We start from the raw sequence: 15523 nt of genomic DNA on the forward strand, positions 1-15523 counted from the left end.
CAGAAGGAATAAATTCCCGCGGAGTAGCCAAAGTCAACAGTTTTGCTTACTTTTATTCCTCCAATCCCCTCGGTTGGGATAAGGTTTTCGTTGGATGGAAAATGTCTAACGGTTTACACTTAACAGATTGTTATATTTTACTTTTTGAATTAGTAGGGAAAAGTTTTCCCTTTACAATCTGAATTTCAAGCGTTTTCCTCTTTCCCCAATTATGACAATAACGAAATTGTATTGGCTAAACTAGTTTCTGCAAGAAGGGAGAAAAAGCAAACAAAAATATTTTTTACTTTTGGCAAATGTTTTATAAAAAGCTTGTAAGGAAGTGGTCCAAAGGAACGACCAGTTTGGTGGTCACGAATTTGAACAATTTTTTTTTTTAAGAATCTTCACTCCAAAATATCAGGCACGTATCTTTTGAATAGGCTCTGGTTTCGCCAAAAAAATTTTAAGTTAAAGTATTCCGATTTTTTAATATTTTTATTACGCCTTTCTACTATTCGTTATTATTTTTCGTGTATTAATTTCATTGTTGGTTAACATGGAAAAAAATATGGTACGAATACGAATTAGAATATTCTAAATTGGGAAGATTTAAAAAGATCAAACAACAAAATACTGCTTTTTTTGCATATTTTAACTAATATTCATTAACCAAAGTAGATCAGAAAATGATCATAACTTGTAAACAGGCCCTGGTTTAGTCTTTTTTTTTTTTTTTTTTCAATTGACCGTTATTTTAATATTTTTATTTTGCCGTTCTACTTGGTCAAATCAACTATGTGAATATATCATTTTTCAGCATTTTTTATGTAGATTGCAATGAAATTATAGTAAAAGGTAACAATGTTTATCAATAGTTGAAAAAGTTCTAAAATCCAAATATTTTTCGGGTAAACTAGGTCATAATTTTTTTCTGAAACTAATATGAGATTTTGGTTGATCACTAGAGAACCCTAAATATAAATTTTTGTTTGAATTTAAATTTATCGATGTTTTGGCCCCTAATTTTTTTCATACTTTTGAGTAGTCGTTATTATAATGTCTGATTGAAACGTCTATAATTAAAAAACTGCGAAAAGCGGATGATTTTAACGTCAAACAGACCATTTGAAAGAATAGGACTGTAGCTTTTTAACCTCAAAAGTACCATTTTCTTTATAAAAAAAACATATTTATCAGAAATTAACCTCGTTTTGAAAATCTAATTTTAAGCCCAATTATATGAGCATAAATCGTCATTTAGAGATTAAATTTTTTTAATTTTTGGTGTATTAATTTCAGTGCTGGGTATAAAAATAAAAATGTTCTACGAGTACGGCGCGGTATATTCTAATTTCGTAGGATTAAAAAAGATAAATCATCAAAATCCTGCTTTTTTTTGCATATTTTAACAAACAAGCAAAGTAAGCAACAAGAAGTAACAAGTAAGCAAAGTAAGTCAGAAAATGGCCAAAACTTGGATTTGATCTCATTGTCCTGATTATGCCGTTATAAAACCCTTAGATACCGACTTTCGTGAAAATGGGTGTAAATTAATTTTTTCACTGATAATTTCCACGACCTACTGCGTACCTGACATTTCTAGTGCATGTTCTAACGTCATTTTTCTCTATTCTTAGGAGAGCAATTTTCATTATCGACAATTCGTTTTAAAAAATTGAGTGATTTTATAACAATATCAAACATTCAAATCTATTTTTTCCATTTAAACAAAGAGCTTAACTTCCTAACAAATAATTTTTTTAATTTGTGTATTTTCTTATAGAAAATATTTTAATGGTACATACATCGTTAAAAAGCAAAAATTTTAGGGATAAAAAGTCCATAAATCTAAATTAAAAGAAAATTTTATATTTAGGGGTCTCTTGAGGTGTTAAAACTAAATTTCATATTAGTTTCACATCAAACCAAATGAAATCATCAATAGCAGCATACTTGAAGTAACAACCAAGCCACAAGAAGAAAATATAAAGCTAGTTTCACCTAAAGAAGTAGCACGAGAAATTAAAAATTTACCTGCTAAAAAGACTCCAGGATATGATCAGGAGACCACTGGAGAAATACTAATACAATTGCCAAAAAAGGGTATAGTTAAACTAACATACCTATTTAATGCTGCAGTCANCGACCAAACTCTTACATAACCGAAACATGGTCAGAAGATTAAAAAGAACAAAGCCATATGAACTTGTGTAGTTAAAAGTGAATAGTGAATAGTGAAATGTAAATCTTATTGTACCAATGGGTTTATAAGAGTGTAAACATTTATTTATTCTATAATATTATTGTAAAATTAATGGTTGGTCTAATAAGATCAGTTTTAATAAAAACATTTAATTAAAAAAAAAAAAATATATTAGTTTCACGGAAAAAAATTACAACCTAGTTTACTTGGATAATATTTGGTTTTTTAGATATTTTTGGTTATTGATAAACTCTGATAGGTTTTACTATATTTTTATTACAATCTACATAAAAAATGCTCTAAAACGATATATCCACTTAGTTGATGTAAGGATAGTAGAACGGGAAGTAAAAATATTTAAAAAAACGGAAAAGTTCAAGTTTCAAAACAATTTTTTTGGCGGAGCCAGGGCCTATTCACAAGAAATGACGGATACGTGCCCGATATTTTCGAGTGTAGAATCATTAAAACAAGTTTGGTCCAAATCCGAGACCCACGAACCAGTTCACCTCTTTCTAAGTCATGAATTTTTTAAACAAAGTACAATCTAGAGGCTGTAACGTAATTCCGACCAGGAGGATTTCGTCAAAGCCCTAGCCGCAAAAATAAATAAATAAAAACGAAAGTAGAAACATGGCCAAACAAAGAGCATGCAATATGTCAAGGACAATTAAAGGCAATTTAGAAAAAAAAAGCCTTACGTTGGCAATGTCGATTTAGACCGATACGATATCCATATTAAAAAAATAAAATTTAATAAAAAAATAATAAAAATGAAAAAGATGACGAACGCTGATTACAGTTCATCCTTATATTATTGTGAGGGAGAAAAATTCCTGTTTCAACAAAATTAAATCAACACGCCCATATTTCGAAGGATAAAATAACAACTCAAACAGAAAGAGTTAGATTTCTGTACTTCCGCATGCTCGGACGATTTCGAAAATAATTTTATCCCCACAAGTGCGAAGTTATACGAGGGGTCGTACGCTTACCAATGGAGAATGAAGTCCTCACCCTCAATAGAATTTTTCCCTTTGATAACGTGACGAATTTTCCGAATTAATTTTAACCCTTGAATATGAAATAGATTTAATTAATTATGATTATTTAATTAAAAACAATCGGAAAAACTTGCTCAGGATTTTTCCTGCATAAAAAATATATTTTTCATGAAGAAAATGCGAGAATATAATCAGTAGATATGGAAAAACCGAGGAAATAAATAAAACGCAGCAATCACGACCTTTAGAAAAAAGACTTGAGTTCACAAAAATCACTCAGATCCAAACAATGATGATGGCGAAATACCGATCTGTAACGACATCAATTTTCAGGACTATCACCTTGCTTAAGTGTTACAATTATTTCCGTATAAAAGTAGAAATTATTGAGGTTTTCTGTCACATTCAAAATAGCGAAATAGCCAAGAGAATAAGGCAGAACAGGATGACCAATGATAATCAAGACTGCCTTTTTTTCAGCAGACCATGCGTTACCATTTCACATAAGAATTTTTCAAGTTGATTTTCTAGTTTGAATATAAACGAAATGTAATCATTTACGAATGGAGTAGAGCAAAATACTGAGAATGGCAGACCAATGTGGACAAACCGGTAAAAATACCAATTCGAATGGAAAGATTTTGAAGACAGAAAAATAGAAAGTTGAAGTTTCTCGGTCATAAGTGAGCAAGACAGAAAAAGAAGAACAATGATCAGGCTACACACAACAGAACACGGAATGCTCACATTAAATGAAATATATCGACAATGAACACCAGGGGGGCGTCAGTGGCCGCAATGGTTTTGGCGTTGACACAGCGCTCATGACAGTAAGGTAAAGGTCCCGGGTTCGAAAGCAGGGCCGCTGGATTCGAACCCGGGACCTTTACGACATACTTACAAATGGACTTTTTATCAAGTTTGAGTTTATAGAGAGTTTATATGACCTCTGCTGTTGCGAACCCTCGTTAAAAAAAAAAGTTTTCGAGTTATTCGCGGTTTCCGGGCAAAAAATGTCATTTTTTCGTGCTCAAGGAAAACTGATCACTCTATCTCCTGATTTTCGAGAATGCATCAATTATGAACCGTCTACATCTTTTATTGTGAGGACTTAATTGATAAAAGTGAACAGGGAAGCGACAAGTACTTTTTCTTACTTTGACCTTTTGGGATGCGGAATGCTCCTGCTGATGATAACCACTCGTTTTCTTCATCACGGAAATTCACCTTTTCCCATTTCAACGTAAAAATCATGTTTTTTGCCCAAAAATCGCGAATAATTCGAAAACGGTCGAGAAATCGGGCAAAGTTGAAGGTGACCAATTGAAACCTTATTAAAATTTCCTATCGGTTGTTAAAGGGCGTCGCTCCAAGACGATTTCCTAGCTCCACAGCTCAATTTGAAGTTTTCATAAAAACTGCAAAAATTAACATGTTCCCGAATTTTTTAATTGACTGGTGAATGACTTAAGCCATTACAGTTCGTGGTCCGATTGACCAATTAACTTTTTTCAATTAATTAATATTTATGAAAGGTATTGGTTGAGATAAAGGAAAGTCACGATAGCTCAAGTGGTAGAGTAGCGGTGTATTTAGCCGAGGGTCGTGGGTTCGAATCCCGCTCGTGACGCTGACTTTTTTATCTCAACCAATACCTTTCATAAATATTATTTAATCGTCTGACAAGTTTTGTGTGGGTTTCAACGTCAGTCTGTGTCTAGATATAGGCCTAGGTATTTGACTTGATTTCATTACTAAGACTACAGTTGTTTAAGAACGTGGCGACATAGTTATTTAAGTTTTGAGGATTAAAGCTTGAGAAATTTGAAAGTATGAAAAGTGTCGAAGTAGATGGCCGAGGGAGGAAATTCAAGTAACACTTTCCTTCATCATCGTGGCTGACTTGAGCAGAAGCCTGCATTGTTGTTGATGAACAGAGCAAGACTGTTTTTTAATGTCAACATTAGGCACATTTTCCTTCAGTCGTGTCCTCCACTTTTTCCTTTCCATCAGTCTTCGATAAGGTAAAGGTGTCGGAGGGTAGAATTCGAGTAAAAGGACAAAATTGCGTTATCGTATGCAAAGGATGATAGCCTGGGGTGCGCTGGTAGGCAGCAATATATGCTTCCTTGTGGGACGCCGTCCTGTATCGGCCTGATTTCCGAGAGCATGTTGCCGCATCTCGCTGTGAAGCAGCAGTAGGATTTTAGGATAATAAGGAGTAGGAATGTTTAAGTTTATAAACCATACCCGGGTGCAAGACACTACCAAAAGCTTGTCCTACAACTGCACCCAAGCAATACTCTTTGTTCTCGAGATCAAGGAGATAATATCGACAACTCTGAATCCTTGTTGAACCTTAGACTGATGTGGACGGAAGCCGAATTGGTAAGAGGTAATTATTTTACGAGTATCTAGAGAATTTGTCGCTTAATAAGGAGTCTTTCGAAGATTTTGAACATAGCAAGAAGAAGGCTGATGGGTCTATAGGAGGATGTAGTTGGGAGATTTGTGAGCTTTATGAATAATTTTATAATTTGTCATCAAAGTTTTTGGCAGCTTGAAATGACTTTTGCCCTTGTCATCGATCGACGTATTCCTCCGGATACATTTCTTATAATTTTCTTTAATTACTTTGCCCTAATTATAGACTAAATTAAAACTTGGAAAATTACCTTCAAACTCTGGAATATTCAAGTTTTTCTTAGCTTGTAAAGCTTAACGATTCGAAAGGGGGGAAGCATTAAATTTGATTGATCGATCGACTATTTTAGCACTGAATGCAATCAAATGATCATACGGGACATTTGAACGCACATTTAAGCGAATAAATAAATCGATGTAATAACACCAGAGTCAAACAGCTTTGCACAATAATGTAAAGCTCTCTACAGGGTAATTCTTGAGATACCAAATGTTATTAATTGAAATAGGTTTTGAGACGTGAAAATCATTGTTCCCTTTACCTACGCTTCTTAGAAATTAATCTCGGCACAATGAAGGCGTAACACATTTGACAAAGTTCAGAGTCAGATTTATGCTTGTGTCAAAATCAGTACATTACTATCTCCCGTTCTCTTGCTCAAATAAATTATGTGAATATATCATTTTTTCACATCTTAGTGAAGTAGTATAGTTCATTTTAAACTTATTAAATTCACTAGTTTCGTGGTCCACTTGACCAATTAATATCTTACAATTAATTAAGGTTTTCAGTTGAGATAAAAAAGTCAGTGTCACGAGCGGGATTCGAACCCACGATCTTCGGCTTGAAACGCCGCTGCTCTACCACTTGTGCTATCGTGACCTCGATCCACTCGGACACTAACTTCCCTTATCTTATTTATCTCGTACTTATCTCAACTGAAAACCTTAATTAATTGTAAGATATTAATTGGTCAAGCGGACCACGAAACTAGTGAATTTAATTTTTTGGTTGAGTTTAAATTAAAATATCTTAATGGTAAATTCGTTGTTAAAAAGGGGTGTTCCACTTCTTTCAAATGGCTGGTTTGCTAAAATTTTAAGAAAAATTTAAATTTAGGGTTTCTAGAATGATAAACCGAAATTATATTAGTTTCAGGAAAAAGTTATGACCTAGTTTGCTTAAAAATAGTTGGTTTTTAGAAATTTGTCAATTATTGATAAACATTGATAACTTGTACCATAATTTCATTGCAATCTACATAAAAAGTACTGAAAAACATTAACATACATTCACATAGTTGATTTGAGCATGTCAAACGGCGAAATAAAAATATTAAAATAACGGTAAATGTCAAGTTTCAAAAAAATATTTGGCGAAACTAGGGCCTATTTAAAAGAAGTGGCGGATACGTGTCCGGTATTTTCGAATGTAAAGTCATCAAAAAAGTTTGATCCAAATTCGTGACCCACCAACCGTCTACTTGTAATTCATGAATTTTATAAACAAAGTACAATCTAGAGGATGTAACTTCATTCCGACCAGGTGGATTTCGCAAAGCTTTATCCGCAAAAATAAATAAATAAATAAAAATAAATATAAAAACGAAAGTACAAACATGTCGGCTGATTCCTTAAAGAGCATGCGATATGTAAGACAATTTAGAAAAAACATTACCATATGTCAGCAATGCCGGTTTATGACAGCATGATATCCGTATTAAAAATTATTGTTTCATAATTTGTTGAAGTTGAAGTGAAATTCGGTTAAGAATGAGGTAGTTTAGAAAAATACTTTTATCATTTTATTTGCCGACGTTTCGACCTTTATTTGGGTCTTCTTCAGAGCATAAAGTGTGATGGTATTCTTGTGTTGACATAATGGCTTTGTGTGAAAGTGTATCAAAGTCAGTTCTCATAACACTTTCACACAAAACCAATATTACACCACAAGAACAGCCCCACATTTTATGCCCTGAAGATGACCCAAATAAAGGTCGAAACGTTGGCAAAAAAATGAAAAAGGTGTTTTTCTAAATTATGCCATTTTTAACCGCTGCTCACAACTTCAACAAATTAAAAAAAAAAAAAATGATAAAGATAAAAAAGATGACAAACACTGATGAAGTGTTCATCCTTATATTATTGAGAGGCCTTATTCCAAAATTAAATTAACACGTCCACATGCCATTTTGAACAATGAAATAACATAATTCAAACGTAAAGAGATTTCTGTACGAGGTCCTATTCACAAGAACTGGCGAACAGGTGCCTGATATTTTGGAGTGTAGATTAGCCAAAAAAACCCACCAACCTGGCCGTCCTCTTGTAAGTCTTATAAAATTTTCGAAATTTGCAAGACGGTCACGACCTAGACGTGGAGAAAATTTAAATACGATTTGCACCATTTAAGAAATGAATGTTTGAGGTCAATCTTCTGCAAATTTACACCGTATCCAAAAGAACGAGAAAAAAAAAAATCTTTCAGCCCTATATAACGATACATTTCTTTGTCCTCGGAAAGGACTTTTAATTGGGCCTTTATAAAAAAATAAAGGGTTTCGACAAAGGATACTTAAAACTGGGCTTTGGCGTTAAAAGAAAAATTTCCGTTCTTGAGAGGTATAGGTGATTTGAAAAAGTTTATAAAAATAATCATTATCAATCAAAACCTTAGATAAAAAGAATAATCAATTTAAATAATTAATATAGTCAATTATGACCGCTAAACATTTATGGATTAAAAAATAATTGTAATAAAAAATAATTGTAATAAAAATAAATCAAATCATTTCTATTTAAAAAATGATTGCTCTTGAAAATAAATATATTTTTCTATAATAAATATGCGGAGAAAGTTGCAAATTTTATTTAAACATTTCTCAAAAGACAAAATTGTGCTCGGTTTAATTAGAATTTCGTTTAGCTGTAAAAATATTCACCTTGTATTTTGCCATTGTCCTGTCTTTAATTTAAGCTCATTTCACTTGGAAATAAGTCATCCGACTTATGGTAATTAACAATGGGGAGGAAAAAATAAAGACAATAGAATTACACCTATAATCGGCATAGAGGAATGGGTATAAAATCGAAAACATCAATCCGAGAGCTAATACGAGGACAACTGAGGCCAGAGGGCGGCAATCTACGCAACCCTATTTCCCCTGGGTGGAAAAAATTTGGAGGCACAAAAGGCCAACAGACTAAATATAATCATTTAGATTTTTTTAACCGATTTCGTGCATAATTTAAAGAAAACCGCTAAACGAAAAAACCAAGTCTCACTAAAGTGTGTTCTTGTTATCTTATCTTTAATAAAACTGAAATTGCTGGTTATTTTGACGCTTGTTGAAGATAAACGGAAAAATCAATATTTTGAATTAAATGAATATCAACATCTATACAAAACAATTGTTTATTATTAAAATTAAGGATCTGTATGCGTGCACATTAGTGTTTTTGAAATGTTTTATTGTTTTTGCTGAATCTTTTGCACTTGTTTATATAAGGATTTTGAGCCGAAGTGTACACTTAGTGAGAGCTACGAAGAGTTTTATGTAATAAAATCCCCCACGATTGGCAGATAAGGAGACAGCGACAATAAATAAGGAAGAAAATGCTTGAAAATAATAGAAATTTACTTTTGGGCCAAAAGTCCGGTTTTCTAGAAAAAGCTCGATGAATCACACCCAATGTAAAGGTGCAATTCCTTGACTCCATATAGAGGCAGCAATTATGCTTGAGCATGGCATCTGGGTCACCTAATCCGATTCCTGGAGGGAACAGGGTCCTTTTATTGTATACTGTAATGATAGTTTTAGATGAACAACGCGTGTTGAGATTGAATGTATTTATTAGCGCGAATGTATAGTGTGCGAGGGTCGGCGGCGAAATATTGAGTACCAAATCGACCTCTAATTAGCTTAGTCATATAAAATGCTGATAAAAGGAATATTGAAGTCTCCACCACCGACCTTTACTGAGTTTATATAAGGATTTTTAGCTGAAGAAGTCACTTAGTAAGAGCTGCGAAGTGTTTTGTGTAATAAAATCCCCCACGATTGGCAAATAAGGAGACAGCAACAATAAATAATTAATGTTAGAAATTTACTTTTGGGTCTAAATTCCCGTTTGGAGAGAAAGATTGCTCGATGAATCAACCAGATAGAAGGGTGTAATTCCTTGGATCTATATAGAGAGCACATCCTAAATGTCCCCCCCCCATACGAAAATTATGCTTGAGCACGGCATCTGGGTCACCTGATCCGATTCCTTGAGGAAACATGGTCCTTTTATTGTATACTGTAATGATAGTTTTAAGTGAAAAGCGCGTGTTGAGATTGAATGTATTTATTAGCGCGAGTGTGTAGTGTTCGAAGATCGGCGGCGAAATATTGTGTACCAAATCGACCCTCAATTAGCTTAGTCATATAAAATGTGTGGACGGTGATAAAAGGAATATTGAATACTCCACCCCCCCCCTTACTGAGTGAATCGAATGTAAATAGACAAAATTTACCTAGAATGCTGGCCAAAAAGACAGTTTTCTTTTAAATTGGCCTCATCCTTAATTTTTATTACAAAATTATACTAAAGAAGGCTCAGATTGTCGAAGATAAAATGTATACAAATTTGACAATTAAGTTAAATTAAAATAATTATCCAATAGAGTTATGCCAGGCAATAAATTTTAATGAACCCATTACATTTACATTACATTTACTTATCGCTATTTACCGAAATTATAATACGCACAGATTTGGTCTTCTGGCGTTACACAACTTCGAGAAATAGGTTTACACGCGTAATTACATATTGCAAATTATTATATAGGGGTCAATCTCTCACCTCTCCATCTGATTCAGTTTGAAATTGAATTATTCATATCAAAGCATTCTATTGCGACTCAGGTACCGAAACTATTAACTATAGTGATAATTATTTAACTTACAATAATGGATTATGAATTAAATTACGTCACTAGATAATCACTTTATATAATATTTCAAACGTGGCTTGCGCTCTAAGACAATAACTATGCAGAACGAAATACACTGCCCCCCCCCCCAAAAAAAAACATACTACCTGGTTTTTGCACGAAAAATAGCCAACTTTGAAAATGCATATTTTCTCAGCCTTTTAAGTCACAGGCCTGCTCTAGACTATTTACGCTGAACAAGATGGCTTTTTTTAAATGTTTTCCTAGCTTAAGTCATTCATCAGTCAATTAAAAAATTCGGGAACATGTTAAATTTTGCAGTTTTTATGAAAACTTCAAATTGAGCTGTGGAGCTAGGAAATCGTCTTGGAGCGACGCCCTTTAACAACCGATAGGAAATTTTAATAAGGTTTCAATTGGTCACCTTCAACTTTGCCCGATTTCTCGACCGTTTTCGAGTTATTCGCAATTTTTGGGCAAAAAACATGATTTTTACGTTGAAATGGGAAAAGGTGAATTTCCGTGATGAAGAAAACGAGTGGTTATCATCAGCAGGAGCATTCCGCATCCCAAAAGGTCAAAGTAAGAAAAAGTACTTGTCGCTTCCCTGTTCACTTTTATCAATTAAGTCCTCACAATAAAAGGTGTAGACGGTTCATAATTGACTCATTCTCGAAAATCCGGAGGTAGAGTGATCAGTTTTTCCATGAGCACGAAAAAAATGACATTTTTTGCCCGGAAACCGCGAATTACTCGAAAACGGTTGAGCATTCGGGCAAAGTAGAAGGTGACCAATTGAAAGTTTATTAAAATTTCCTATCGATTGCTACAGGCGCCGCTCCAAAGATTTCCTGGCTCCACAGCTCAATTTGAAGTTTTTGTAAAAAGTGCAAAAAATTAACACGCTCCCAAATTTTTGAATTTAGTGATCAATGATTGAAGCTAGGAAAACATTCAAAAAAGCAACCTTATTCTGCGTAAAATTTTCTAAGAAATCAGATCTAGCGCAGGCCTGTGACTTCAAAGGCTGAGATAATATGCATTTACAAATTTGGCCATATTTCGTACAAAAACCAAGCGGTCCTTTTTTTTATAATGGGAAGTGTACTTTATACTTGCACACATTTTATATCCTAAAAGAATTTTAAATAATTCTTTGCTTGTTTTCTATATTTGGGAAGCTATGTTGTTATTTTTGTCTCTTTTATAGAAGGAATTCAACCAGTTTGTAAAAATTATTAATTAAATAATATATTGTTATTAAAACAACGATTTAATTATTAATTTATATAAACCAATTGTCTTACTCTAAAAAATAGATTATTTAATAACATGGCAAACAAAGAAATGAGAAAATATAGAATGCATGCCTAAAAAGAATAATTATATTGCACTTTTTTTACTTTTTTATTTTATTTTTACAAATTTTATCTTCTGGTTTTAACTCGGTTACAACACTAGCACTACGGCCAGTACCGTTGCCAGAGGACATGTCTTGAGAAACCAACCAGCTAAGGTACTTAATATGAAAGATTAAGGAGCGAGGAGGTCTACGTTATTTAACGCGATATGGAGGACTCATGTGATGGAAGACAGAGAGAACATGTGCGGAAAGACAAAAGTTTAGATTGAAACTGGTACGGATCAAGTCTTAACGAATGGAATATTGATTTCATTGTGGAAAGTGGGGTTTGAGATGTAGTAGGAAGTTTGGAGAATTGAGGATGGTAGATGGTAGAGAAAAGCTGAATGGAAGAGTAAGTCTGTGACAATAGGTTAGATTCGAACGGGGACGGATCAAGTCTTAATCTAATGGAATATTGAGTTCATGGTGGATGGTGGGGTTAAAGATTTAGTATACTGCTTGGAGATTTTTTCTTACGACTTTGATTAGAATGCTTGGATGGATTGGATATTCAGAGTTCAGCTCTGTATCTCCATCCAAATAGATCGAATTAATGTTTCTTAATGTGAGTTTGTTACAGTCTAAGTCTTTTATAGGGATTCTACGTCAGTCAATTATCTTGGTGCAAGCCATGACTTGAGTATGACCGGTAGCTTGTTGGTGTTGAAGTGCAGTAAAGGACAAGTCTGTTTTTCCACTATAAATGAATACCGTACATTTTTCCTGATTCGGTCCTCCACTTTTTTGGTATAGTGGGTTGCGTGGATGAGAATCGGGTTAGAAGACAAAATTTTGTTGTCAAGTGGAAATAAGATGTTGGGATAAAGAGGAAAGTCAGAAATGTAAATAGTATATAGAATGGGACCTAGAACGCTCCCATGTAAGACGCCGCACTGGTGTGATGATTCGTTGCCCAACCTCACTCTCTTCCCAACTAGAACGAGGGGTTTGTTTGTTAGTCTTAGTTGTTCAAGGCTTTGGTGCCTGTCTACGAATCCAAATTTCACTTCTCTGAATGTCAATAATTCCACATGGCCGAAAGTCTGCATTCGTCCTCATTCCATTTCATTATTCCAGATGAGCCCGAGTTATTCCTGGACATTGGCGGTGAATAGATTTGGGTTTAGGGGTGGTACATAGCGAACGTTGTATAATCCGTAATCTTCTTACTAATACACAGTTGACGGATAAATCACAGGTGATTGATTCACTAATAAACTAACACAAGTAACAAGAGTATTGTGCTAGATTAAGTTGTAAAACTACTTCAAAGGGAAGAAGTTAACTTTGGCTAGTTTTCCCAGATGTGTTTTAAAGGTAAATTTAACTTTGATCCTTAAAATGTTTTTTTCAAAGACAATATCGCGATACTGACCTAATTTAGTTTATGATTGGAACAATTGAAGAAACTCGAAAATTTCGAACTAATGAAGGAAAAATATTTACGTAAAAATTGTGTTTTGTTCAAGCAGGGAAAATGTCTTGTTTTACAATTCGAAACAACCCCAAATCGTAATATTATTTAAGACGGACAACTTAATCTACGACAATAACAAAGGAAACAAACTATGCTTTAAAGTTGGTAAAAAGCCTATATTGCAGCTTTCAAAAGTCTTGATTTGTTCTTGTACGTCCAAACTGTGCATCAAAATGGAAAAGCCATATTTCAATTGTAAATTTTAAAAATAGACAACTATTAGATTTAAATTTTTCACCTGGTAGCAATGGAAGTATTTCGATAAATGGAGCTTAATACAAAGCAAAATATGGTGTTAAGAATAAAGTGGATTTACACGTCCGTACGTGACTGCTTTGAAATATCTAGCGTCTTGACGATTTAATATTTGTCGATCTGTCAAAAAATCTAAAAGAAAACCCTGTAACCTTTCGTAAATTAGACAGCTGAATAGGAACGGAAGCCCAAAATACATTCTTCATAATAAAAAATAATGATTAATCACTGTAAGTATTAATCACAAGTACAGAAAAAGTCACAAAATTTTATTTTTAACTGACGGCGTAAATAAATTTTAAAAAAGTCAAAAGAGAGTTAATCGTAAAATCAGTAAACAGTCGATTTATTCTGAAGCTGTGATTTGGCGAACAATTGCTTTTTCATTGCCTAATTAATTATAAAGGTCTTAGTGAAACGACCCAACTTGGTTTTATATACCTATTTTTCCTTAAATGTAATTACGAAATGTAACGACTATCTTGTTAGCCAATGGTATTAAATTATTCCAATTAATATTTTAACTTTTACATTTAAAAAAATTCTATGGAAATATAATTTAGAAAACTATTGATGTTTAAATTTTTTATATAAAAAAGTAAATGTGAAATCAGAAATTTGATCAAATATTGCTATTGTTTCCACAAAAAATAAATTAAAACACCCACTAATTTATCTAAGCACACAAATCACCATAATACAAGGATGTAAATAATTTAGAGTTTATACAAAGAAAAAAAGTCAAGGCGGATCGACGAAATTTTTAAAATGTAAAACACACAGGATTCCGGTCAAAACGCCATATTATTTTCAACTTAAATTGGTAAAGTCTGAGATTCAGTTTGAAAGTTGATTTTTAATCGGGCGTTCGAATCCTATTTTAAAAGTCCCGACGCTTTCCCGGTTGGAGTTTGAAGTTTCGAGATTGAATTTGACATTTGCTGTTAAGTACATTCCGTAAATTACAAATCGACGGATTATATTTTACAAATTATTGGTGACAAAAGCAAGGATGTCAAAACTTTTAAAATTCGATTTTTTTAACAGTTTTGGTTTGTTTAAATTTAATATTAATAAGGAATTTTTATTGGACAATTTATAGGAATTAACACATCCTGGAGTACAAAGATCATCATAAAGTCATCTTTTTTTAATAGAATACTTTTTTTTGCCAAAATTTATAATAGAGACTTCTACGTACCTACTTCTGATGACGTGGGAATGAGACTGAAGCTTTCGGAAGACGCCCCAGCCGTTTTGTTGAAGACATGCGCTCAACAAATTCAGCATCCCGCTGCACAAAAGGAGCCGGAGCGTTGTCACTCGCACATTTTGCCTGTTAACACATCAAGCATTGAAACAGTTCGAGAGAAAGTGAGACAGTGCGTATACAGAGATTTTGATGCCCCTTTCAGCACATATCTGCACGAAAAGATCCGCTTTGTTCCGGAGGATTTTTACAAGAAATAAAACAACCACCGTTGTATTCATGTGCCAACGTTTATCTTGCAAAGCTAGTATTCAAGAAATTTTTTATACAAATTATATATTTTATTTATATATTTTGTACAAGGCCAAACCAGGCATCAACACCCATCGGTACGATATGTTACTGTAAGGATTTATTTCATGCTTAATCGTGTAGCCAAATTAAAATTAATTAATAATTAAATTTATACTTTTCTAAATGAATAATTAAAAAAATAATGCGTGCAATGGCAGGGCTTATAGATTGTTTTCGGTAATATATTTTCTTATAAGCTTTTTTTAATTTTTTTGTTATCGTTTTGTAAAAAAAAATGATAATAATTGGAATGAATTGAAGATTGTTGGG

The 15523-nt window shown here is 33.3% G+C and overlaps 1 protein-coding gene and 1 non-coding gene across 4 annotated transcripts in view; both read right to left on the minus strand.

Annotated features, from left to right (window-relative positions):
- The window catches only part of LOC106666468 (RNA-binding protein 42), a 51273-nt gene that overhangs the window by 7997 nt on the left and 27753 nt on the right, over positions 1–15523 (minus strand). For 2 of the 3 annotated variants that reach the window (XR_001340432.2, XR_001340431.2), the window contains one exon: positions 14891–15025. The gene's annotated coding sequence lies outside the window, so the exon portion shown is untranslated. The remainder of the gene's footprint in view (positions 1–14890; positions 15026–15523) is intronic. The other variant, XR_002910817.1, reaches the window with a different exon arrangement.
- Positions 6424–6496, minus strand: Trnae-uuc. The gene has a single exon. It is a non-coding gene; the product is annotated as a tRNA-Glu (tRNA).

This window comes from Cimex lectularius, unplaced genomic scaffold (genome assembly GCF_000648675.2).
Source record: "Cimex lectularius strain Harlan isolate CLEC.00 unplaced genomic scaffold, Clec_2.1 scaffold285, whole genome shotgun sequence".
NCBI classification, from domain to species: Eukaryota; Metazoa; Arthropoda; class Insecta; order Hemiptera; family Cimicidae; genus Cimex; species Cimex lectularius.